At 43.2% G+C, this 26043-nt stretch overlaps 1 long non-coding RNA gene across 1 annotated transcript in view; it reads right to left on the reverse strand.

Moving 5' to 3' along the window:
• LOC147917805 (uncharacterized) overlaps nucleotides 1–26043 on the reverse strand; it is a 61031-nt gene that overhangs the window by 26157 nt on the left and 8831 nt on the right. The window contains exons 2-3 of the long non-coding RNA XR_015548868.1: nucleotides 12467–12517; nucleotides 12164–12332 (exon numbers count right to left, since the gene is read on the reverse strand). This is a non-coding gene — a long non-coding RNA (uncharacterized LOC147917805). The remainder of the gene's footprint in view (nucleotides 1–12163; nucleotides 12333–12466; nucleotides 12518–26043) is intronic.

The following is a 26043-nucleotide window of genomic DNA, read 5'->3' on the forward strand; positions in this document are numbered from 1 at the left end:
GTATGCTGAGGGCACAAACAGTGCCTTATGGTGCAGATTAAACATCTTCAAGTTTATTGAATAACTGCACTAACAATAGCAGAATAAAACCCTAAATTTATAGTGTAGGGTCTTAGCTTGGCTGCCAAGCCCAGGTGGACTACCATGTCCACTGGGCTATACCCCAAGATCCCTATAGTCTACCGGTCACCACACACTTTGTGGCAGCTCTGTGAAGGGAGAGAGGGTAGCTCATTTTAGAAGCAGAATGTAAGCTGTTAAGATCTTGGAATCCTAACCATGGATGACTTTATCTTTGTCACTTTATGGCTCCTCCAGTGTCACTCAAACAGTAAAATCTCCTATCCCATTTACATGAGGTGTAAATGTGTTTTCACACTTCTGCCTGGTGAAGTACTTTCTGTAATGGTGATGGTTAATTACCTGACAATGTATCCTTTCCCCTGAGAGGAGAGGGAGAGACAGTGGTGGGAAGACACAGGAAATTATTTGGATCACACTCCCTCATAAAGCAAGCCACACAGACATGGGCTATTCCTTGGGAAGAGTTTTATCCAGGGCTACCCATTTCCATCCCCAACCCCTCCCATCCCTTCACTTCTTACTCATTTTCTCCCTCTGTTTCTTCTGTCAAATCACAGAGAACACCATGTAACCCTCTGGGTTTTGGGGAGATTTCATTGTACTTGGTAATGTATGATTTATAAACATAAAATAAATCGGATTCTGAAGGAATAAATTCTAAGTGGAATATCAATAAATCTCCTCCCTCCCATGATGTCTCTATGATTTTCTCCTTCTTCCCTTCTCCCCACCTCCTTCCCCAGATTGAGAGAGTGGTCTGTTCTTTCCATCAAGAGAAATTAGGGGGAGGGAAAGGCAAGTAGGGAGTAGAGGGAGAGGTTGTATGAGAAATGTAGCACAAGGCTGCATTGAAATGTAAATTCCTTCAAATTATTAAGCACCAGAGAGCAGCTCTCGCCAGCCCTTTGTTCCTCAGAGTCAGAATGTGTAATCTAGAAGAATAAATATCAGTCAGATATCAGCCACACAAAGAAATTTGGACCATACATATTCAGAGCCCCAAGTCCCACAGATACCCCTCTTGCTTATCAGGAAAGTTCTGGTCACAGCCCTCAATCACTGGTCTGAATACCTCTAAATGGGGGTCCAGATTATAGTCATTTTGTGCCTGCCCCACCTCCCACCCCTCTCTCCTATCAGCTGTCTGGTAACCTAGATCTCCTTGTAAGGGCTTTAAACACAAGACCATCTGGTTTGCTCCTTCTTCCAGGCTAGCACTGGAGATGCATTGGCTGGGGCCTTCCTTTTCAGTGGAGGATACTTTCTCAACAATCTGCCCAGAGTTGCACTCCTCACAGCTTGGAGTGAATGGATCTATAGTCTAATTTACATTTTTAATTCCCTCTTAGCCTCAGGAACCCACAGATCTTACAAGTAGAAGAGCAGACTATTATCAGTCCTCTCCTCACCCTTCTTCCCATTTTCAAACACGACACTCAGCGCTAATCCCCTAAGGGTGGTAATGGCACATTTTACAAGCGTGAATTTTCAGCAGCAGTGCAAATGGTGCCTTAGTGGCTTAGTGGACTCCTGGACCTGCGTCACTCTCGGAGGTGTCTGCCTCTTCTGGATCGTGGTCAGACTCAAGAGATTTAGTCTTTGCCCTCCCTCCATGCTCTTCCTCCCCATCATGTGCATAGTACCTACTGGGCACTCAGAAAGTTGACTGACAGATTTTGTAAACCCATACAATACATTAAGAGGACCTCCGTGTGTGTGTTCACATTCATGAATACTGTGTTTTCTTAAGTGTTGGCCTTTCTTTTTAAGTGGGTTTTGCCAGAGCGATGGTTGTGAAAGAACAGTCATTGGATCTTACCTGTCAACCAAGAGTCTGCTTTCCCAAGGAATAGCACATTTCTTTGTCATCACATAGTACTCAGTAATGTACGTCGCTTTCGTTTCAACACTTGAAATCTGACTTAACGCTTGTAGGGTCTCTGGTTCTCCTTATGGATTATAATCTCTTTAAGAATGTGAATCATATAGGAGTCATTTTGTTGTACAAAACTCCTAAATGCAGCCTTAAATCAGGGACGAACCCCATAAATGCCTGCTGATTTGAGTTTGACTGAATCTCCCCCTCATTCACCTTCTCACCAGGTATCCTTTACCAAAATTCTGTTCTTGCCCAGGGGCCCAGGAATCTTCAGGCTCTGGGATGACTTCCTGCTTCAACAAGACGCCTTTCTATACTGGCAGTCAGAATGTTCTATCACCCAAGTCTCCTCCCTTCTGTTCCTGACTACCCTGATAACTACCCTCCTTCCTTCACCCTTGGGATTTATGTCCCATAGAACTCTGCCAAATTTATGCCCCATCGTGACATTAGATATATTGCAGAGTCCAGCCTCATCTTTTCTGCTATCTTTTCAACCAGCTACTTTGCTGTGTGAATGCTCCTGAGCATCACCTGCCCAATGGTATGGATGCTGATAGGCCTGGCTGGCCAAGACCTTCTTCAGCCTCAGCATGCAATATTGTGATTTATAATAAGAAATATATATTTGGTCTTCATTGCATTTCTGGCACAGGGCTCCTAAAACTCTTGGAATTTCTTAAGTGATGAGAGGGATCAATGTGTCTTTTGTTATGTCAATGAGGTTACTTTTGGAAAGCACCTAAGGATGGGAGCTTGTTGTCAGTGGAGTCAACCATGTGCTTAAAGGGTTGAAACTTTCAGACCCATCCCCCCCACCCATCACCCCCTAACCTCTGGGGGCGGTGAAGATTGAGCTCAATCGCCACTGGCCAAAGATTTAATCAATCATACCTATCTAATGAAACTGCCATAAAAACCCAAAAGGACCAGATTTGGAGAGCTTCTAGTTTGAGAAACCAGAACACTTCCACGTGCCACCATGCTGAGCCCCAAACTCCACGGAGACAGAAACTCCTTTGTTCTGGACCTCACCTTATGTATCTCTTCATTTGGCTATTGACTCATATCCTTTAATATCCTTTGTAATAAACCAGTTATCTAGTGAGTAAATGTTTCCTGAATTCTGTGAGCTGCTCTAGCAAATTAATCAAACCCGAGAAGCCAGGGCTCTGATTTATAGCCACTCTGTCAGAAGTACAGGTAACAACCTAGACTTGCGACTGTCATCCTGAGTGGGAGGGGTCATTGGGGCCTCCAGGTTGGATGCAGACGTGCTATGTGTGGAGCCCTGTGCAGACGATGGGGGCCTGCAGTACACTGGTGGGGACAGCTGGGAAGGCAGGGGTACAGTTGTCAGAATAAATGGGATGACAATGATGATGCGAAAGGAAAGAAAGCGAAGTATGACCAGAAGTAAAGTTTTCAGAAAAGAAAAAAGAGAGAAAATCAAAGAGAAACAGCAGCAACAGGAAAAAATAAAAAGAGTTTGGAAGAACCTAATGTGCTAACATCAGAGAACAATTAGCAGATAAACCGAGGCTTGACTAAAGAAATTACAGGAAGAGTCAGACCTCAAATTAGCCAAAGAAACGTTTGGTCTTAATAACAGAGCTTATGGAGTCAATGCTCTGCATCCGTTTTCAAGAGATGACCTCACGGATTGTGCAAAGTTACTAAGAAATAAAATTACACAATATGAAAAGGCACTATATTATGCAAAGGTTTGGAGTCCTTAGATGGAGATACATGCTTTTCTTTGGAAATTGATGACTTAAAAAAGATTACCAATTCATTGACTGGGCTTTACAGCGACAAAAAAAGTAGCAAGAGAAGCAAAAAGAAGATGTGGCTCCTGGAGCCACCAAGAAAGAAAGTCTGGCATACTATGGTGATGGTCGTGGTGGAGGAGACGTACAAGGTTTTGAAGACCTCATGTGACGTTTTAATCTTCTCCTGGTGTCTTCTTTTTGTTGTGCACAATCCCTTCAACATATAGCACAATTCCTTTCCTTTTAGTTCTGCCAAATGCTACAATCCGAAGTGCAATACCTTTGTGCTGGCTACTTAACACCTGGACAATTAGGTGCCAACGTGAGAATGAGAGTGTAGGATCTTGCTGCCAAGGAGTTAAAATCTGGAAGCTCAGTTGCTACTAAATCATTGTTTAAAAAAAAAATCCTGTCGCTATCTGATTCCACAGCAGCAGTGTCACTACATTGGAAACAAAGGTTGCAATAGGACCAAAAATTGTGTAGTATTTACTATCACCATTCAGCCTTAACCATGCCTCCTTGAACTACTTCATAACTTATCAAGAAAAGCAGTTCTCACAAAGGACATGTGGTGTGCACCTAGTATCAAAATTGAGCTTGAGGATTTAAAAAACACGTTGTGAAGAAGAATGCTTATTGCAGAGTGAAGACACTACTACTGAAAAGCCATGAGTTTGATACTTAAAAATTACATAACCAAAATCCTCCATCTTCGAAGCTGAAAGTAAACCATGATCGCATCACAAGTTATGGAATCTCCTGAGTGTCTTGACCGTCTAGTTTTTATTTATCAGAATATTTCTAATGATGGAGCACTTCAGATGGAGGAGAGAAACTCTGTATCTTTTTATTTGCCTGATTGAAGTGTCTGGAAAACAAAATCTCCTTTATTCTCCCAGGCTGTGATGGGATGACTTTACCCAGATTTTGGCGTTTCCTTTCCCCCGTGAAACATGCTCAGCAAACTGTACCAGTTCAGTACAGTTTGGTGAATTGTATGTTAACAATTATGACATCTGCAGTGTTTTATAAAGCACTTAATTTAATAAAATCACTTTTGTGAGGACTTAGAACACTTTGAAACAGGGAGGTTAAAATATATATTTGATTTTTTTCTAAAAAAACTAGATACATGGTAATGAAACCAAAGAGACTTGTGGTTTTGAATATGACTTGAGCCATCTACCACATGTGAAATGATTTGTGTAAGTGTAGATAGCCAAATAAATTTGGCTACCTTGTGCCAATCTTCACACACAATAATAATAATAATAATAATAATAATATTAAAAGGACCTTGAAAAGTGATGGTCCTAAGGCTCTTAAAGAAGTCCCAAAGGGACAATTACACTGTACTCATCTCAATCAGCAGCCTAAAGATTCTCTTCACCCATCTTTCTCCTCTGCGTCTAGGAACGCTGCTATCTAGGGCAACCTATTCTGCTATTGTTACCTCCTAATTTTCTGTCAACTTTTCCCCCAAATTTCAGCCCTCGCTTACTAATTCTATTTTCCTCTCTCCTTTTTTATTCTGATTTAGGATTTTATGAGGTAAAGAAATTTAACCTGCAGGCTTTTAAAAGCTCTTCCTTCGACTCACTCTCCAGATCAGCACAATAGATCCTAGACTGTAAACATAAGTTAATATGGAGTTTGTTATACAAGACGGGGAATACAAAAGCAGCCCACATGTTATCCACACCACCAACTGGATGTAGATTTTTAATTTGAGTTCTTCAGTGGGTTTTTTTGTGTTTTGTTTTTCACTGAAATTCAGGTTCCTCCTCTCCTTCTGTCTCCTGACAATTCTCAAGCCTCTTGGTTTGTTTTGTACCTTTGCTTTGCATCCTTTCTTTCCAAACTTGAGACAAACCTAGTAACTGATAAATTGTGCCTTTGCATCAGCAGTCAACTATCCAAACAGCTGACTGGGAAGTACCAAATCTGTCCTATGTCTTTGTCATGGCAATTTCATTCATTCATTCATTCATTCATTCATTCATTTGGGTGAGGAGGATTAGCCCTCAGCTAATATCCATTGCCAATCCTCCTCTTTTTTGCTGAGGAAGATTGGCCCTGGGCTAACATCTGTGCCCATCTTCCTCTACTTTATACGGGACGCCACCACAGCATGGCTTGATATGCAGCGTGTAGGTCTGCACCGGGGATCCGAACCTGCGAACCCTGGGCCACTGAAGTGGAGCACGCAAACTTAACCATAATACCACCAGGCCGGCCCAGCAATTTCATTTATTAAAGACAATTTAGGAGGAAAAAGGGGAACACAAGCCAGGATAAAAAACAAGATCTGTTCCCAATGAAAAGAAAACAGGAGATGCACAATCACCCTTAGGCTTAAGGATATTTTATCCGCGGGTTCCAGCATCCTCTCAAAATTCCCCTTTAATTCTCCTCCTTTTCCATAGTGGTAAGGCACAGACAGGTTGCCTTCTGCTCCAGACATACTGAATGTTAGTAGCGGAGTCAAAGAAGAGTGGAATGAGATAGCTTTGGCCAGATGTTTGGAGTCGTTCATTAATTCCCACTCCAAGGCAGAGGGATTTAGATGCAGGTGAAGGGAAGGAAGAGATAGAAGGGAGAGGATGTGGATGTGAAAATATTACTGTAGTGAAAGCCACTCAGACATCCCAAGAGCAAAGAAGGGGAGGACACAGCCCAGGCCCCATACGAAGGCCCCTTCCCTGAGACACAGTCAGCTGGTCTTTGTCTTCTACAGGTCATAGTATAACCATGTGTTTCCCTGGGATGGTGCTGGGTATCAGGAAACGGAATGTAAGGCCTCTGCTTGGAAAACCTAACTCAGCTCTAGCCAGAAAGAGTTGAGTCAATCACATTCTCAGTTGATAGGGCTTGTTTCTCTTTCTCCCGTGTTAGAGACAGACTTGTGGTTCCCTGCGCTATATGGTTCTCCCACCATATACAGAGCCACCTCTCCCCACTGCTAACATTCATGCAGCAACAACTTAAGCATCTGGGGCATGCAGAGACACTGGCAGTAAAAGGGTCACAACTGGTTCATTGATACAGGATTTTCAAAGACCTGTGAGTTGACAAATGGAAATAGAAGCCAAGAGAAGGTACACGGCATATGATCTCTGACCTTTTAAGTCCAATAGATCCCAAATCAAAACACGTTTCCCCCACTTACCAGTTTTGGCCACCGGTTTAACTATTCTGAGACTTCATTTCTCATTTACAAAAAAAGAGAAGACAATGTGCTCGAAGCAAGACTTATTACCCCCCTCACTCCTTTTCTCCTCTCACCTCTGGTAGCAAGTTATGCCATCAGAGACAGTAATATTAGCAAAAGAAGGTTTTTGTTCTTGCATCTGTTTTTGGCTTTCGGTTTTGGTTTTGCAGCTGATCCATTCTGAGGACTTGAAAGTCCCAAGCTCAGTCCTACAGTGGACAGAAGAATCTAAAGGTTTAAAGTCCCTAATGCCACCCTTCTGGATGATGTGAGAAATGATGGCTCCATGGCTCTGACCTCACAGCTCTCAGCCAGGATGACGCCAGGACCTTGCGAGGGTGGGGAAAGCTGGGTGTTCAAGATATCTGAAGAGGACTTTGGGTAGGGAAAAAGAGGGAAGGAGAACTGAGAGAAAGGGCCATGAATGCTGTAAGGCAAAGTGGAGGGGTTACTGATACCCGTCTCACAGGCTCTTGAAAAATTTATCAATATTTATGGGTATATGATATATTTTATATATGTATATGTATATATATATGAAGTGCCTAACAAAAAGTAGTAAGTGAAAAAAAAGTAAATAAGTGGTTATTATTTTATCATTATTATTACAGTGACAGTTAATATTTACAAGGGATGAGTGTTCTTGGAGATGGTCTAGTCCATATTGCCACGTTGGTAGCTGTCATTGTCTTTCCCCCTCCATCCTCCTTGTCTTCCCTCCCTCTTAGTTAATCTGCCACAGGGAATGTATGATCTACATCTCATATATTCTGAACCTGGAGCAAGACAGGAGGCTGACCAACAGGGCTTTACACAGCTGCCTCTGGGACCTTTCTTATGTGAAATCATTTTTCTTGGGATGTCCTACCTGAGGTTCCGATATTATATTTTTCAGTCAAGACAGATAGTTAACTCTTATTAACGCTCTGTGTACCTTTTAGTTTTGGGTTTTCATGATTGAAACACAATCAAACCCACAGTGAGTCCTTAGTCCATCAAACTGTCAACAACACCTCCACAAGAGCTGGAAACGTAGAAAATATTATGCCAATACTGGGATGTATTGGGGCTCTCTTTTATTGGTAACATCTGGCACAGTTTGTTAGAACACACTAACCATGTGGCCCTGTGAGTACTTACTCTGATAGATGAGAACCAGCACGGATGTGGGCACACACAGGCTCACCACTCCCCACAAAAATCATTCCAGCCTTCCATCCAGTAGCTTTCCTCACAATTTTGTCTTTTTTCTCTAATTTCAACCACATGTCTTTCTAGGTTTGAAGCTGCCTACCTCTCTATAAAACCCACATTTTGGCAAAAACCCCAAGGCCTTGGACGATAAGAGATTTCAAGATACTGCTTCTCTCTTCTAAGCATTGTTCTTCACGCCCACTCTCATTTTCTTGTCTGGTTCCCCACAAACGCCCACATACCTTGGGCCTACCTCCTTTCCCTGTTTCTTCACAGGGATTAGCCCGCATTGAGGGAGAAACAGAGCAGGGTCTGTATTTTCTCTGCCCATCACACCATTAACCAGAGAGAGCGCCAAGCAGGATACCCCATAAGCACTCGAGACTTGATATAAAGTACAAATGGGTAATGTTTGCTCTAATATCTAAATGTATTAATCGTCTTCTCTTAAGAAAACAAATTGCTTCCCACTAGTTCCCGAATCCCATACACTGGCTGAACTCTATCATTTTGAGATTGAAGATGGGTCCCCAGTTTTGGGGTACAATATCGAGAGAAGAGCAAACCCATGAGAAGTGAGACACCAAGTCTTGAAAAAAGAATTCTTTATATTACTTTAGAACCGTGCCTGTTGATTCTTTTTTTGTAATTTTACTTAATTCCTCTCTTTCCCAACCCATTGTCAACTTTTTAAGATCACTGTCCCTTCATTAGCACTGCTACCCACATCCCCCCAAAAAAACCATGTGAGTCTTAAAGGTTACAGGCATTGGTTAATCTTGTTGCTTTATCTATTGAACAACAACAAATATTTATTGAATGCCGTCTTTGTGACAGACACTGAATCTAGACACTAAGGATTCAACAGTGAAAAAAAGCAGACAATTTCACTGCATGAGATTTAGTTTCTAATAATGGGCAGAAAGACAATAAACATTGAATATATAAAATGTATAGTATGTCAGGTGGTGACATACGATGGTGGAGAAAATAAAAGCAGGGAAGACGAATAGGAAGTGTTTTTAAAAAGGGTGGTTAGGAATGGTGTCCTTGATAAGATGCCATTTGAAAAGAGACCTGACAGAAGTGAGAGATTGAGCCATGTGGAAACCCAAAGAAAAGGTATTCCAGGCAGAAGGAATAGCAAGTACAAAGGCCCTGAGGTGGGACTATGTTGGCCTTTTGGAGAAACTGTAAGGAGGTTAGTGTGGCTGGCCATTTGGTAGACTATTAGAAGAACTTTGACATTTTTTCTGAGATGGAAAGCCATAGACAGAGGAGTTACAGGGTCTGATTTATGCTTTCAAAGGGATTTTTCTGGTGGCTAGCTTGAGAATAGAGTATAGAGTGATAAGGCTGAAAGCAAAGAGGCCGTAGCTGGATGGCCACCTAAAACCAGAAGGATAAAGGTAAAGGTGTGAGCAATGATTGGAATCTGGGTATTCTTTGAAGGTACAGCTGGTAGAATTGGATGATGAATTGGTCATGGAATATTAAAAAAAAAAAAAGAATTTAAAGATGACACTAAGGTTTTTATTCTGAGAAAATATAAGAATGAAAATTCCATTTACTAAGATGAGGAGAATGGGGGAGTGGGAATGAGTGCGAGGGGATGATCAGGAGTCAGGTTTGAGCCATGTTATGATTGGCATGCCCCGTAGACATCCAAGATTAAATGCTGAATAGGCAGCTGGACTCCGGGGAGAGGTCAGGATTAGAGTAACACGTTTGGTAATCCATGGTATACAGAGTATATTTAAACTCATGAGGCCAGGTGGCTTCATGTAGGAAGTGAATAGAGATAAAAAAAAGAGAAGTCTGAGTATTATGCCATGGGTTACTCTAGAGTTTAAAGACCCCTGAGGAAGAATCAGCAAAGGGACAGGAGAAGGAATTGCCAATGACTTAGGAAGTAAGCCAGGAGAGTGATCATCGATGTCAAAAGCTGCTGATAGGAAAGATGGATGAGGCCTCAGAATAGACCACTGGACTTCACAACAGGGGGGTCATGGATGACTTAGTAAAAGCACTTTGGTAAAGAAGCAGAGGGAGAACCCTGACTGGAGTAGGTGCAAAAGGAATGCAAGATATTGGTGGTGGGGAGTAGGGACAAGAATTCCAAGACGTTTTATTGTAACGGACAACAGAGATATGAGATAGTAACCGGAGAAGGACGTGGGCTCAAGAGGACTTGTGTTTTTGCTTTCTTTTTAACATGGGAAAATTACAGCAGGTTCTTATGTAAGTGAGAATCATCTGATAAAGAGGGAGAATTTTGATGATGCAGGAGAGAAAAGGAAGAATTGCTGGAGAGATTTCCTTAAGTAACAAGACAGGTCGGAAATACAGTTCACAAGTGGAGAGTTTGGCTTTAGAAAGGAGCATGGAAAGTTTCTTTCTTATACTGAGTAGCTGAAGATAATACTCAGGTTCCATTCTGCCCGGTGCCCAGCTTTCTGTCTTAACTTTACTGATCAGCTCAGAAAGACGACTATTCCTGTTCATACACAGCCTGATCTTGTATCTCTACCCTTTCATTAATTTATTTATTCAATAGGGTTTAATTGAGCAGTTCCAGTGTGTGAAATACAAAAATGAGGATAGAATAACGAACAAAGTATTTTCTATTTGGGGAAATATGTCTATCACCCCAAAGAAAATTACAATCTACCAGTAGACCTAGGGTATGTGCCCATAACACTGTAAACCTAGACAGCACATGATAAACTTCATAAAAGAGGCACAGCCAAATGCAACAAGAGTTTATGGAGAAGAAAAGATGTGGAATCAAGTCTGGTTTCTTGAAAAATGTGATGTATGAAGAGGATTTCACCGAACACATAGTAAGGAATGGTGTCCCAGGCAGATGCCATACATGAGCAAAAGCATTTAAATGGGAAAACTTAGGGAATATTATTGGATTGAGGAATCTATATCATCCTCCATCACCACATCATTTTTTGCTTGGTTTTTTTTGTTGTTGTTATAAGGATCAAGAGAGACAGATTTGCTAGGGAAAGATCTGAAACTAAATCTAACCATTTGTGATATGAGGTACTCGTTAGTCAATGTCACTCTTCAAATTCAAATCTAGTTAATAAAAAAAAAATTTCAAGAGATGCGATCTCTGTTCTTTCTAAAGATGGAAACACATTTAAGTGTTGCCAAAGACACAACACAAATCCAAGATAGAGGCTGGCTTAGGGCCAAGGAATATTTCTGCCTTATCTACACACACACACGCACGCACACACACACACAATGTGTAATGGCTGCGTGAAACGACTTTTCTTAGTTATTATTTCCTGATGTCCTAATGAAGAGTAGAGGGAAAAAGAGGCTCCTTTTTCTGCGTTGTATCTAAGAAAGAAAGGTGAGAAGAAACTTTCTGAGAACACATGCATCCAGCAAATTTTGACAGACTGCTATGTGATGGGCACCACGCTGGGCTCTAGACAAGTAGTGGCCATGGATGGGGTCACAGGGCACTAACAATCCTTGATCCCTCTGGCATACTCCACAAATCATACTAATGGAGCAGACTGAGTTGGGCAAGTGTGTGTGTCTACCACCTCTACCCCAGATAAAACAGTTTCTAGGATTTTATAGAAGTATCAGGGATTTATAATTTTCAAAGCATGTCTACATGTATTACTTCATCTGCCCCCCCATGCATTCAGTCTAGCTCCAGCCTCATTACCTGCCCCACTCCACACAGGTGCATCATTACCAAGCTCTGGTCGGGGGGATACATACTCCAGGGATATATTAGTGCGAGAACCCTCCACAAACAAGCAAGAAGCTTTACCAAAACTTTCAGATTAAAATTTCCATATGGGCTGTTCATTTACAAATAATCATCTGTGCAGCAGTGACCCAATGAATGTGTCTTCATCAGCTGAATTGTGATGAATAGATCTTGGTTGGTTGGTTTTACTTTTGATCTTGATTGAAAAATTGTACTTTTGGAACTTTTGCAGAATAAATATTGTTATTATTGTGTTACAATATATAGAGTACCTTGTTATATCTTGTCTCTGAGATATATGCTCTGTTTCTGAGAAAGCAGAGGGCATGCCAACCATAGTCTTCCATCATCACTCCAATGGGCCATTTTCTCCTCATTTCTCCTTGTCCAGAGTCAAAATGGCGGTCAAAGCAATGATTCTTGTCCTGTTCTGTCCTGAAGCTAGAAAGGGAGTAATTTGATGACAGCAAGAGGTGTTTATACTAGCTAACACACTTATAAAGACTGAGCCCATGGACTCCCCATCAGGTCTAAAAAGGGTTCTGCTCATTCCTTTCACCCTCAACCCCACTCACCTCATTGGGTAGAGAGAGTGCTGCCGTCTTATGGGATATAGGTCTCAACCCCTAAATCACAAGAAATAATAATGAATAATGTATATTAGGTTTATAATTTACAACACGATGTGAGATGGGTAGAGCTGGCACTATCATTTCCATTGTACAGTTGAGGAAGTTGAGGCCCGCAGTGGTTGAGTGACTCATAACACAATCACCCAGAGCCAGTAAGTGACAGAGCACTGTCTTGAACTCGGCTTTTCTGCTTCTATGTCTAGAGTGCTCTCGGATATTCTGTGTTCCTCTACAAAGCAGAGCTGAGAGACACTTGTCTGAGGATAAGTTTGTATGTTTTACAAAGTTTTAATGTTCTCTCAATCCTCCCTTGCTTTCTCTGCAATACCAACCCAGACTAATGCTCCTGGTTAAGTGTAGTCTTTTCCTCCTGGCTTGCTTTTAAAATGCAAATTCCCCTGGGATAGGGTTGCTTTAAGTCACTTGAGGGAATCATGTAACACATGGAACCAACCCAGGCTTTGGAGCCTGACACACCCAGTTCAAATCCCAGCGTGGCCATATATGGGCTCTGTGGCCTGTAGCAAGGCATTTTATATTCCTGGGAATTAAATTCCTTATCTATATAATAGGAGTATTATATATGTATGTGAGTGCCGTTGAGGCGATTCTGACTCCTAGGGACATTGCATACAGCAGGGCAGAACCCAGCCCGGTCTTTTTGCGCCATCCTCTCACCTTCAGGTGCTATATCAGACAGTGCTCTGATGCTATTCACAGGGTTTTCACGGCCAATTTTTTGGAAGTGGCTGGCCAGGTCCTTCTTCCTAGTCTGTCTTAGTCTAGAAGCTCCGCTGAAACCTGTCCACCACAGACGACCCTGCTGGTATTTGAAATACTGGTGGCATAGCTTTCAGCATCACAGCAACACACAGCCACCACAGTATGACAATCCATAGAAGGGTGGCGTGGTTCCCTGCCTGGGAAACCAACCCGGGCTGTGGCGATGAGAGCACAACTTTTATTGTGAAGATTTTAGATAATATATGCAAAGTGACTGACTCATAGTACACAATCGATAAACAATACAATTTTTGAACATATAAAGTCAAGTATGATATCCAGAGCCTGACAGCTTAGATTGGACTCTGCTCTGCCAATCTCTCACTGCATCACCTTAGAAAAGGAATCTGCTCTGTATACCTTAGTTTCATATTTGTAAACTGGTATCATAGTATTATCAGGATTATCCTAAGGATTAAATGCATTAATACATTTGAAGTTGTGCCCAGTGCATAAAAAAGCATGGATAAATGATAACCATAATTATTATCATACATCCTCTGTGGGGAGGAGCTCCTGTTCTTCATCCATAAAATGGTGATAAACAAAGTGATCTCTTGGGCATTTCTATCCTTGGCATCTAATGATTACAGGATTTCCTCTTGGCAGAATGGGCCAGAGTAGCCAGAGGAGAGGAGACATGACAGAGGGAAGGAGAACAACAGGAGAGCCACAGAGACAAATTCTGCCACTTCCACAAAGCTGTTCTCCAGAAGATGCCCACTCCATGTGTGACCACCGGGAAACATTATCCCCCATCCCCTCCTAAAGCCATTCCACAGATGCCCTCTGCTCAATCCTTCCACCCAGCTCTCTAGTTCCTGGGTCCCTCCCTTCCCAAGGTTCACTGACATTAATTTCCACTCCTGAGACACATGTTTTACCCCTTGTGTATGCAGCATGAAAAGCAAAAACTGCACCGCCCCTGGGATGGAATGGAGAAAGAATACGGATGCTCAGGCCCTGGCACTCAGCCCTGCTCAGAGCTCCTGAAGTGTTTGTGCATCACACAAACATAACTGCTGAGGGAGTGTGTGGGGGGCTGTGCGCGTGTCTACATTGCAGGCAGAGGCGCTGCAAAGCAATATTTATCCACTCACCTTCTCAACACAGAGGGGGCACCCAGGTGCCCTTCATGTCCACAGAGCAGAGGTCAACCCCTGAGTGCAGGAGGTCACCGTTGAAATGGATTCAAGGCCCAAATTATCGTCCCTCCCAGACATTGGTTTGCAGCGCAGAACCAATTTGAAAATGTGGCATGATCAGCAGTCTCGCCCGAAGAGAGACCAGGACCACTGGAAAGGGATGTAATAAATCAAGGCTCAGTTGCCCTGAGTGGGGAGCCCGGCTGAACCGGCCCCGGCAGCTGTGAGGCAGGATTGAGATGCATTGGCAGAGCTGTGACGGTGACCCCTACACTGAAATAATTGGGGTTGGGGGAGGTGCGCTGTGGGTCAGACTGAGGGGCACTGGAAGAACGTATGGGGGGAGAAAGCTTTCAAAAGACCTGCCTAGACACTGACAGGCTTTGGTCAGAGTAATTATCTGCCGTGTCCATACGTGCTAAATCCACTTTCAAAGGAGAAACACGCGCTCACACAAATACGCAGGCACAAAAGAAAGGAACACCCTTCTTGAAGAAAACGAAGTACTCTATAGCAAAAGCAATAGACCCCAGAGGGAAAGGTGAGCGCAACTTACAGAACTTCATTTCCAGGCAAACAGTGCCCTCTAGAGGCTAGAGTGCTAGATGCAGGCGAAGTTGAACAAAAGAAGTTCAGTGAAATGAAGTGCTGGAGATGACTCTTTCGCTTTGGGTGTTCTTGGAGGTTCGGCTCTGGATTAAGGGGTGGTGGGGGGCGTCCCACCCATTTCCCACTTCAGGATGAGTGTCCGTCATCCTGTCATTCTCATACTTCGCTCAGAAGACTGAGATAACTCCAGTCACTGCAGGGAGACGTTTTGACCAACACAATTACAAATGTCAGGTTGCTAGAGCAAGTCGTCGGTGTCTGTCTGTGGCAGCAGACATGGGGATTTTTCAGAGAGAACGTCATGAAGAGGAAAATTCAGTACAATTGTGGATGGGTGGGAGGGAGCAGGCGGGCATAAAACATATATTTTGGAGCCTATATCTTAGGGAATGAGATCTTTCCTCTCTCCATAAAGTTCCATCCAAAAGTCACCACCCATGGGTCCCGTCATGAACCCAAGAGCCACGCTAAATCCTCCCTTCACGAGACCTGTTCACAGTCCTCATTTCCCTAGATACTTCCTTCCCAGCATCTCTCTCATCTCTCCGTTCTTCTCGCCCACCTCTCTCCACGGATCCCCTCACCAGCCCAAGGAGCAGCAGAGCATAGTGAAGAGGCCATTTGGTTCCAAGCTAAACAGAGGTGGATTCAAAATTCAAAATTATTGACTTTGGGCCCTATACATAGTGATCTGGGCCTTGTCTGTGTCCTCATCTTAAGAAGTGTCTGAGAACAGCCATCTCACTGTGTGGGAGGGAGGAGTAAGTGACATAATGAGGGTAAGGTGTCTAGCACAGCGCAGGGGACAGAGCTGGTGCTCAACAAAAATCAGTTACCTCTCCCTTCCCTTCCCTGTCACCGCTGAGAACCTGCAGAGCCCTATCTCTAGTCTCTCCCTCTCCAGGCCACACCGCACACCAAACACTACCAGACAGTTCCTGAACCACAGCGTCATCTGGCCATCACCTTGTGGCACTATTGTCATCTGCAGGATCAATCCATCCTCCTGGGGCTCTCAATGCTTGCTTCACCTCCACTCCTGAGGTCTCACTGCTGCTCCAGGCCAGCTGTCTATCACAGACTGCCTGTCTACACACCCCCCTCAATGCACCCATCCTGCCTTTCCCATGGTGCCCCCATCAGGAAAGCCCCCTGTACCCACACCACCCCACTCGTCTCCACTGTCCAAATCCTGCCCATCCTTCTGGGCCAAACTCAAGTCCACCTCTTCTGTGGAGCCTTCTCTGGCTATTCCTAATCCATGGTGACCTCTGGACCCTTTGAGCTTCCATAGCATGTTGTATATATACTTTTGGCCTTACTAATATTCAAATAAATACTATGAACCTGACAAGAATGATGCACATCTTCAAGTATTGATGTGGAAAGACATCTCCGAAATACTGGTGCCTTAAAGGATAAAAACAGTGTGCATTTTCTGATCCACTTCTGTTAACAACAACAAAAAATAAGGATGTACATGCGTATATGTGCACACATATACACATGTATATAGATGAATGCATGGGGATGGCAGGGAAGTTTTTACTTTTTTATTCTGTACATTTTGTGTTTGAATATTTTCACTGAGCGTGTATACATGTTTTCATTTAAAAAAACATTTTCAAATAACTCAGCAAACATTCATGGAGCACCCACTGTGTGCCGAGCACTGATCTGGGTGCTGGTTATTCTCAGAGGTGGTCCTTGCTTCCTGCCGAGTTCACAGTCTACTGGAAGAGAAGCCAGTGGAACACTGAGGTGGGGACGTGCTAAGTGCTGCGAAATAGAGAGATGCAAAGTCCAGGAGGACTGAGAGGAGCGGAATGCTGGCTGAGAGGGGGAATCAGGGGGGCTGAGCAAGAGGAGATCACACTGGAGCCACGATGGGCAGGATAAGTGGGTGTCTACCAAGTGGAGAAGAAAGATTCAGGCATTCTTAGTGGAGGGAGATGCACGTACAAAAGCAAAGAAGCATTCCAGTGCTTGCCTTGTTTGGGGAGTGCAAGTAACTTTGTGTGGACAGAAAATACCATACACAGTATGGAGGCAGAAGATGTGACTACAAAGAGGGCCTGGAGTCTTACTGTGAAGATCTTTGTGTGATGAGATTGGAAATTCATTCTTTATACAACAGGGAACCACAGACGGTTTTAAATACGGGCATAGTACGATCATATACTTCCTGGTATTGTTCTTTATTTCATTGTGCCTATAATTTCTCTGTGTCTATTGCATGTATCTTGGTCCCCTACTCCCTTATGGAGCTCAAGATTCTCCAGAGGCAGCTGGGAACTTGTTGCCAGACAGAGTGGTGACATTGACTTAAACACATTATCCATAATTCTTAATAGAAAGTGGAAACAGTGTCTATCTCAGGTCCAGTGCTCTAGTCGTAGCCCTGGTTCAGGAATATAGCATCTCATTTCTCAGAATTACTGTCTGAATGGTCAACAGAATAGATTTCACTACATCCTCCCTTCCTCTCTTCTACCCCCATCTCAGCCTCCTCACCCAGCTTCCCCCTGGGAGACGTTCCACAGGTGGAGCCCAGCGCCTACGGCGCTGCTGTTGTGGATGTGCTGGAGAGATGGCTGGTTGGCCGGGGAGATCCACATGGCTCCTGGTGATAACATCTCAAGCAAGAGAAAAGAAAAACGGTTTTCTGTTGATGGCAGCGTGTACCGCCAGCTGAGCTGTTTGGCATAGTCTCTGCAGCTGTGTATTCGTGATGCTACATTTAAGCCAGAAAAAAAGACCTCTGAATGATATAATCAATACAGACTGAAATTTGGTTGACCGTGTAAGAGTTTGCTTGCTTCTCTCTGCCAAATACTATTCTGTGAGGGCGGGAGCCGAGCTACAGGCATGAGCCCCCCAAAAAGTTTCAACCCCCACCATGCAGAAAAACAGGGACAGATTCTGCCACACGTGGTGCCACTTGGCTGAGTTTCCCAACCGCTCAGATGATTTCTACGGGAACTCTTCTCCATGGACGGAAGGGAAACAGAAGCGCCGTTTCATAATCTGGGCAGAGAGCAGGTGGGGTGAGGAGGCTGGAAGGGTGGAACTCCTCCACGTAAGGTGGATTTAAATGAAAAACAGAAGCTGCCATGCTGATGTGGTTGGAGAACTACACCTGCCCAACGCAGAGGCCACCCGCTCTTCCAAATGCCCATGCTTCCAACAGCTTAATTCTGAGCCAACCAGGTCTATGTATCCCTCTTCCTCCTTCCTTGGGGCCCATGTTTATATATGGATGACATGCTTATGGGTGAGGGCTTTCAACTGTCCGGGGCGGGTGGGGAAGGTTGATTATGTTTTCTTCCTTGCGTAGTTTTTAAAGGCATCTTGAGAACACTAGAAATTGAACCCAAGTTTGGTAGAGATTAAGTCATTCTGGATGCTTATACATATCTATTATTCACTCTTAAAAGTCAGGGTGAGACTGAGTAGAATTAAAGTGATTCCGGGCCAGGGAATTCAGGAATGTCTCATTGCTCTCCAAAACCAGAGGCACCCATATCCCGAGGTCCTGAGGGAAAGTGCACAGGGAACTAGTAAGTTTGGCTCCCAAAATCAATGCTGTGAACACTGGGTGTCGATCAGCACTTCTTCCTGATTCCAACTACCGTGAACAGAAACCAGCTATGAGATCTAGTGTTTATTTCACTTCTTCTAATTCCCAAGTCTTGGTGTCTGATTTCTCCACCCTCCAGACCCCCGGAAAGAAGAATGGAACGAGCAAGAGGGCCATAGAGCGGACCTACTCTGTGTGAAAATGGGATAATAAGAGAGAGAACAAGAGAGACAAAGAAGTAAAAGGAATCTTTAATACACAATGACTTCACAAATATGGGCTAATCAGGGACCCGGTAGCTGACCCAGCAGATCAGGCCCCCTTCCACTCTACCGCACGAATATATTATTGCTTTATTTTGTTTTAATCTTTCCAGAAAACTTTAGATTTTTAGAACTAGAAAAGACCTCAAAGATCACTTAGTGGAACTAATAGTTATTACAAAGCAAAGGCAATCAAAACTATTGTGGGACTTACCCCAGGTCATACAACTAGTCAGCGGTACAACGACTGCTACAGTCTGGGTATTCTGACGCCTGGCACTTTCCACGATACCATCCTGCCATGGATGATGTCATTTGGTGCTTCTTTTGTAAACTTGGTTGTTTTCATTTTTCCCCCAATAATGAGGCATCCACTTTGTATTTCAGAAAGAAAACATCTTAAAAGTCCAAGAGTGTTAAACAGCTTTATACACCTCTAATACTATGGGGTCACTCTGACTGGATTCTGGAATAAATTATCAAATTTTTGTTAAATGAGTTCTCTCTGGACTAAATATACAAATTCTCTGCTGGGGCTCAAATTGGGACATGTATTGATTAGCGAATGATGCAGTTTTGTCACGGATATGCTCCCAGGATCCCCAAGCACTTTTTTATAAACAAAAGTCCATGTTGCTATTATTATCATTTTGAAGTTCAAAAAAATTAGGCCACTGATTCTAAATAGACCTTATGGGGGTCTGATCTCTTAGCAAGTATGCGGGTTACCAGTATTTAGCAGAAAGGATGGAGGGGGCAGAGGCCTGGTGGGAAACATGGGTCCCCAAAGCCTACAGTTCTAGAAGGTTTCAGTCAGTCATTAGTTGCAAAGCAAATCCTCATCTTGTTCCAACTGAGGGGCTAAGTGGGTAAAATTTACGTGTAAGGAAACAGAAAAGGGGGCCACCCAGCAGTAGTCCTTTCCTCTGCCCTGAATCTAGATCATAGTTCATGATTTTACACCATTTCTAGTACCAATCAAAGCCTCATAGACATCAAGACATAGCAGGAGTGTTTAGTACGACACAGAACTGATCTCTTTCAAAGTCAGAGATTTTGACATGATTGGGTGGGTACATTAGGCAAAAAAAAATGTTGGGTGGGCTACAGAGATCTGTGATTTTCTTCTGAAAAACCTCCTGATCTTGCAGTCTTTAAATAGGCAAGAGGCAGGCCTCTGTTGTGACTTTCTGGTTGACCTGCTGGGTTCCTTTAGCAGGGATGTCCCAGGAGAGGATGGACCCCAGGACAATCACCAGCAGGATGAGGGCAGGGGAAAAAATCACTCTAACACCTTCCACACTCTTCCCAACCTTGTCTGAATGCCCCAACCTTCAGGTAACTCCAAGAAAAGATGACATCAAGATAACATTGAAGGGAAAAGAAAACAAAAAAGGCTATGCTCTTGGAGAGCGGAAAATTAAGATGAAAAAATCATACCAATTTGTTTTCAGTGACTGATGTAATGATTTATTTATTCATTCAGTGAACATTTTGACTATGTGTCAGGCAATCTTTGGGAATATACTGTTGAACAAACCCAGTGGCATTTACTGCTAAGTGGAGGAAACAAATGATATTGAATAAATACGAAAATAAATCTAGAATGTATTAGGGTAGGCTGGACTTGGACTTGGCTGTGATAACCAACAAACATCAAACTTTCAGCAGCTCAACATGAATATTTCAAGTCCAGTGCCCGTTAGGCAGCTCTCCTCCATCTTGTAGCTACACTATCTGGAACGTATGACCTCCCCAAATCATTGAAGAAGAGCAAAAGAGATTTGAGGGATACATGAGATGCCTTTAAGGGCCAGGCCCAGAAGCACCTTACATCACTTCTGCCTGCATCTCATTGAACAAAACCCAATCACTGGCCACCTTGTAGCTTCTAGAGAAGCTAGGAATTATTGGAGAGCACATGGATATTTGTTGAGCACTAACAGTCTCTGACACATATAATTACAGATTCTGAGACATCTCTAGTGATAGAACCCCCTACCTTATCCAAGAATAAACCTATGAAATAATCGGCTTCTAGAACTCTTACCATCCTAGCAGTGGTGGGAGGGGAAGGTGACTTAACCTACATCCCAGTCCACTCACTCTCCCAAGTGTAGACACAATTACTGGGCTCTGCCCCTGATTAACATATACCTTTGGCAGGCCACACCCATTGACCCATTGATTCATTGTTTTCTTCTTATTGTTTAGATTTTCCCTGAGTCTCACTCTGACCCTTTGCAATCTCTCTCCAGTCACCTACTGGACCTGCTGATTCCTCAGATGTTTGAATACAGCATGCATTCACTGAGGCTGAATTAGAGGCTCTTTTGAGAATTGAGAGCAGATAATTCATTTTTTCCCTCCTTCCTCTCAACAGGCTCATCTCTGCCTGGGCTTATACTGTAACCCCAGCCTAAAATGACACCTCCTCCTCTTCACCTAGCTAAAACCTTCCTTCCATGGCCCTGCTAAAATCCTACCACCTGCATAAAGTTTCTGAATCTCAGACACACTAACTTATATAATCAATCTTTTTTTAAATTTCAGGCTTCTCTTCCTCAAAAAGATTATAAGCTCCTTGAAGAAAGGGAGCAAGCCAGGATTTCTCTCCTAGTTCCCACAGTGTCTTCATGTGAATGTGTGTGAGGAAGAAGCTCTCCTGAGTCTACCCGAGGACAGTGATACTAATCCTTTGTGTGGCTCTGCAGGGTGAGCTGTGCCCATAGCTTTGCCCTTGAACCTAGGTGGCCCCAGAATAGCCCAGGAAAAACTGGGACAAAAATATAGGCAAGAAGTTGAAGAAAGATAATATGAAAAGATTGGCACATCTGGGCTTGAAGCCTATTAGAACAGGGTTCAAATTCTGAATTCACTCTTCCTAGAGTTGAGTGATCATAGATAAATTATCTCCTTTTACTGAGCCCTGGATCGCTCATTTAAAAAATACAGTAATAACATTTGCCTTTCAGTGCTGCAGTGAGGATTAAAGGTTATTACGTGAAGTTCCCAGCACGTTTCTAAGTGAACCCTTAAAAATGGTGGCATTGCCCTGTGGTTTTGCCTCCTATTCTCTATCTACTCTTAATGGTTTCTTCTTGCTTCTTTTCATGTGTCTCTCTAGTTCTACCCATGGTGAATATCAGTGTTATCTAGTTTTTTAATTCCCAAAGGAAATGCGTCTGATAGGGTTAGTTATGCAATATAAAGCAACCTTGTTGCAGAGTTTTCTTGTCAGAATACGGCAAAGGTCACTGGCCCATCGACCACTGTTTTTGGCTTAGACCCAGATTTCTGTCCAATCAGTTGTGGCCCTCATGACAGGGTGACATAGCCCCAAACTCAGTGTGCCATGTTTAAGGAACTGCCTACACCTCTCTTTTTATTAAGTGATTATGTAACTAGCAGGTACTGAGTTGTTGGTACTTAATAAACATTTATGGAAAATACAAATGTGGTGATCTTTCGTTGAGCCCACCATCATTGCCGAAATACCTGGGGAACAAACAACTAGCAGAGCAGTGCTTCTCAAACTCTTATGGGCATACAAATCACCTGTGGATCTTATTAAACCTGCAGATTCTAATCCATCAGGTCTAGGGTGAGCCCTGTAGTTCTAACAGGCTCCCAGGTGATGCCATCACTGCCGGTTCATGGCTCACTCTTTGGGTAGCAAGGTAGTAGAGAACCAAATCATTGACTGTTCCCTACATCCTTGCCTAAAGATCTACTTCGGTGATAGCCGCCCACATAGGTGGTGTATTAATGCCATTGCCAACCTCTCTTGTAGGAAGATTGAGAGGATAGAGTACCAAATGATTCGTGTAGCATGGTTCACACAGCAAGAATGAAAGAGGGTGAGTCAGGGCGTTGGGCCACCTGCCTCATGCTGACACTTACTGTGCAATTAGACTGTTCATCTGTCTCCGACTACGAGTTCTTTAAAGGCAAATACCTTACCTTAGTGGTTACATACGCCCATTACCTGTATAGTGCTTGGTATGTACATGATACGTATTCAACAAATATTTGTTGAACAGGAATGGATTTCTCTTTGGTACACCCTAAAATATCTAGTGCACACAGCAGGCACTCAATAAAAGCTTGTTGAATGAATTAATAAAGATGAAAACAAGTAATGATTATGGTCCTGTGTAGAGAAAATTATTATTTCTCATCAAAATCATCTGTGCAAGATCATCTCTTAAGGCTAGATGGAGACTAGGGGAAATAACCCTGATGTTAGACAAAGTCCTTGGAAATGAGCAGGCCTCAGCTGACAATCCAAATTGGTTTGGGTACCATCTGGTGCTATGATTGAAGCATTTTTCCTGCTCACTAATAAAGAACTCAGGCTGGCTTTGGGGAGGACTGGGTCAAACCAGTGACTTCCATGGGCTGAGCATGAAATCAACCTGCAGTGGTTGCAGAGGGAGCTGCTAACTTGGGTTGCTCTTTCCTTCTCCCATCGCCAGGATCATGCCCTATAAGGAAACAAATGCAAACTCCAGGGGAAGAGCTCCAGGGCCTGTGCCTTGTGACGAGCCCACCAGGGAGTACCTGACTGCGAGGCTGGAGCGATGAAAGGCTCCTTTCTCTGCACTTGGCTCGTAAAAGAAGCCCCATGGCTTGAATCTACAGCTCTGTGCAATCTCCCACAGCAGAGCAGCTCCAAGACCTGCAGACAGGCAGGGAGACAAACGAAGGAGACATGCTGCCAATACTGGGAACAAAAGCTTGTTCGCATTGCTGGAGTTACACGGGATGTAGCCTAGGAGTTTTGCTTTCATGGGGAAAAAAAAAAAAAAGAAAAAAAAAAAGAGCATTTGAAGCCTGGGATGGAGAGGACAGAACAGAATTCTTATTCTTGAGGAAAACCAGGGAAAACTGGAGGGTGGCACCAAAACACAAGTGTGTTTACAGAGCCGACAAATTTCATACAACATGGTCAATATGCATGTTCTTTCTTCAAACGATCTTCAGGTACTCTTCTTTAAAGTTAGACCTCCAAAGAAATTCTCAGAGAAGGACTATCAGACCATGTTTTAGTCCCTTTTTGGGGTTTTTTGTGTTTTGTTTTTTGCTTGATTTCCTCTCTTTTCTGCTCTTCAACTGTCTGGCTAGAATGAGCTACGGCATGGCCGTGCCTACTGACAAAAGGGTTGATAAGGATCAGACTTGAAAAGCATTCTCAAAATTAACTGGTAGCCCAAACTATATTTAAGGATGTGGCCTTAACTAATAATAACTAACGTTTTTGGTCACTTACCATGTGCCAGGAACCACTCGTAGCACTTTACCTATGTTAACTCAATTAATCTTACAATTGGACTCCTCAGGTAGGTACTATAATAATCATTGACATTTTAAAGATGAGGAAATTGTAAAACGGAAAGGTCAAGTAACCGTTGCAAGGTCACTCAGAGAACAAACCATGAAGCCAGTCAGTCTGGCTCCAGAGTCAGCCTTCAACACGGCACTATGGGGCCTCTAAGAAAGAACTTCATCATTGGCCCATCACCATGGTGACTCCCTCCCGAGCAGCCCTCTCTGACAAATGAGTAGGCTGCCTGCCTTCTTCTGGCTTTGGTTTTGTCTCTGGACACCACCTCTAAATCACTCACTTCTGTTTCATGCTTTGAAGTCAGCGCTCAGGCAGATTTCGCTAAGGCTCCAGGGACACCCCACCCAACAGGCCTGGTCTGGTGTCCAAGTTCCTGTGCTCTGAGAGGGCAGATTAACCTTCAGACTCCTCTCTGTGCTCTTTCAACTACCCCATTTTGCCTCTCACTCAGTCCACTCCATCCTCTTCCCTTCCTGATAATCCTTAGTACCTATTTTCTGCTCTGTATTTAGACACTTGGTCATATTCATTTCACTGCCTTAAATCTATGTTATTTTTCTCTAATTTTAGATCAGTGTCTCCAATGAACTCGAAAGCAGAAACCATGCATAGACTTCACCTACATTTCCCCCATAGCACAGCAGAGCTGTTGAGTGAATAAATGAATGAACAAACAAGATGACTTTTTTCTTTCCTTTCCTCTATTCTCCTGACATCGGCAAGTCAAAGCACATGGGTTAAACTTTAGGTGGCCAAGAAATGCTGGGATGGGTTATGCCACATGCATCATGAAAACATCAGAAACCCATGGTTATCACCCACGCAATCAGCACCTAGGGTTGACTCCACTCCTTATTTTCTGCTGAGACATCTCCCCATTACCTCTTAGTCTGGGAACACTGACCTCAAGGGCCCACTTAGGGCGGGTGTGCCACTCTAGGCTTTCAGAAGTGAAAATATCACATTTGGTGGGGAGAGAAGGGAGGGGGGAGAGGAGAGCATTTGAAACAATGCTACTGGATCAATATACCTACTTAGATACTCATGAAAATCAAAGAAAATGGAAACAGAGAAGCATATAATCTTAAATTAATTAAGTTCCTTAAAGCCCCACTAGCTGTCTTTCTCTAGGTTTCCAGCTCAGTATTTGAAAATTAGAGGATGCCTCAGTGTGCCTTACAGCTCAAGTATTTTGTTTTAACTTCAAGAATAGGAAGATATACCTATCACTCTCCCTCTATCTTCCAACCAGCCCCTTACTTGATTCATATTCATTCTTTGTGCTAGCCAGCGTTCCCCAGCAAGATATGGTACAAAGAACACGGGTTCTGAAGTCAAACAGTCTTTGATCCAAAGCCCGTTTCTATAATTTATTAACTACGGGATCTTGGGCATATTATTTAATTTTCCTGAGTTGTCATGACGATGAAATGAGGCATCATGGATAAGTACTTAGCACAGCTTCTGGCTTATGTAATTTTGAGTGGTATTGACCATGTTTTCCACCTTTCTTCTAACTCCTCCTGTTTTCTTCTTTCCTCAGACCTTATGTTTTTAAGTCTTTGCAATTTCTCCTTAACTACTTACAACAAATGTTTTACAACTATTTTTTCTAAATTCCAGTTCCAAGTTGAAGAAGGAAAAAAACAGAAAAGCTATAACTGTATTCAACTTGGAAATTTTAAGTGGAGAAGCACTGCAAATCAGCCATGGTCTGAGAGGGAATAAAATGTTATTGAGATTCTGTAAGTCTGGAGGCACCATCTGGGAGTAAAACTTGTGAAGAAACAAAT

Source organism: Ceratotherium simum, chromosome 2 (genome assembly GCF_057802395.1).
Source record: "Ceratotherium simum simum isolate JZ-2026a chromosome 2, ASM5780239v1, whole genome shotgun sequence".
NCBI classification, from domain to species: Eukaryota; Metazoa; Chordata; class Mammalia; order Perissodactyla; family Rhinocerotidae; genus Ceratotherium; species Ceratotherium simum.